The sequence below is a fragment of the Petaurus breviceps genome, unplaced genomic scaffold (assembly GCF_028583685.1).
Source record: "Petaurus breviceps papuanus isolate PSGF00001 unplaced genomic scaffold, PetGlider_PUasm1.0 90701, whole genome shotgun sequence".
Lineage (NCBI taxonomy): Eukaryota > Metazoa > Chordata > Mammalia > Diprotodontia > Petauridae > Petaurus > Petaurus breviceps.
This window is the reverse complement of record NW_027187316.1, coordinates 7,648,566-7,650,345: the sequence shown is the minus strand read 5'-3', so window position 1 is coordinate 7,650,345 and position 1,780 is coordinate 7,648,566.

The following is a 1,780-nucleotide window of genomic DNA, read 5'->3' as shown; positions in this document are numbered from 1 at the left end:
TCCATTATGGTTCTTCCTAGCCTTAAATCTATTATCATCTCTCCTAAACAGAGCTAAGTATGGCTTCCAAATTAAAGAGGGAGTTGAACCAAAACATCTTATTAATCACTTGACATACAGCAATGACATCAAGCTATTTGGCTCTACTGAAAAACACATTAAACATCTTCATCTTGTAGAATCTTTTCCCAATAATATCAGAATATGTATAAAATTCTTGATAAATGTCAAAGAAAAAGAGCCCGAAGGCTTTGAGCTTAAACTTTGAGGCCCCAGAAATGATGGATGATGGCAATAACTACAAATGTCTTAGTCTCCTCCAAGCAAGATAAAAGGTACATAAACAATATCAAGGTGAAGGCTATGGATGAAGAAGATAAGAGACCTCCTGGCATCCTGAAATCGAAGCTGAATGGGAAGAAAATGCCTAAAGTAATTAACGCCTAAGTAATACCAGTCTTAATAAACCCTTCCAGATCTGTAAAATGGGCCACAGCATATTTGGAAAGGATATCCACAAAAACCCACACAACACTGTTGTTATTATTAGTATCATAGCTATTTCTATGAAAGGAAGGGACTAGGTCTATGTCAACCCAGAGGCTGAGCACAGCCCTTTTTCTTCAATTCAGGCTCAGTAAATGCTTGCTGCAACATGACAGAATATGGAAAAGGAAAAAAAAAAAAAGGAAGATTTAGAACTAAGAGGCATAAGCTTGGGGGCTATGCCATAAGTCATTTCTGATCTCTGAGCCTCAGTTTCCTTCTCTGTCAAAAGGTAGAAATAAGGTCTGCCGCAAGGAGAGCACTTGGTTAAATCTTAAAAGGCTCCAAGAATGTGAGCCCATCTAATTTGCTGAATTAAGTGATATAGCCCCGAGTAGAGATTCAGATCCTGACCCTAGTGCAGATTCTAATTCTGACCCTGTAACCAACCAACTTCTATGTTAGTTGGTTCAGTCATTACAGAATGGTATGAATGAGGTCACATCCTAAAAGCCCCTATTGGCTCCAGCTATCTTCCCTGTCTTCTAACCCAGCTGAACCCCTGAACCAGGCTTGGTCATTCTTGCTCATGAGGTTATCGGGCAAGGATGAACAACCTCTCTTGACTACCGGGGTAGGCAGAGGAAAGAGAGGGGCTGGGGACTCAGGAGACCAGACTTTTAGCCACTGACCCTGGAGGCAAATCATTTTCCCCTTCCAACTTTAATTTCCTTCTCTGTAAAATCAGGGGGTAGGATTAGATGGTTTCTAAGATTCTTTTTTAACTCCAATATTCTCTGAACTTACTGGAGAAAAACTGCAATTTCCAAATCAGCACTTGGAGATGGGATGATGTGGCATCTTAATCTTGTGGATTAAGACAGTCTGACATTATTACATGTCTTTCCTGAGCCCAACATTGTACTAAAGTGCTAGGAAAGATTTCAAGGAAGCAGGGCCCTGGCCCTGGAGAAACTCGTCTTTATTGTTGCTGTTGCTGTTGAGTCATATCCAATTCTTCATGACCCCATTTGGGGTTTTCTTTGGCCAAGATACTGGAGTGTTTTGCCATTTCCTTCTCCAATTCATTTTATAGATGAGGAAACTGAGGCAAGCAGGGTTAAATGACTTGGTCAGAGTAACACAGCTAGTAAGTGTCTTCAATCACATTCAAACTCAGATCTCCTTCCTGACTCCGGTTCCAGCACTCTATCACACGGGTAGTCTAAGGTGTGTGTGTGTGTGTGTGTGTGTGTGTGTGTGTGTGTGTGTGTGTGTGTGTGTGTGTGTGTGT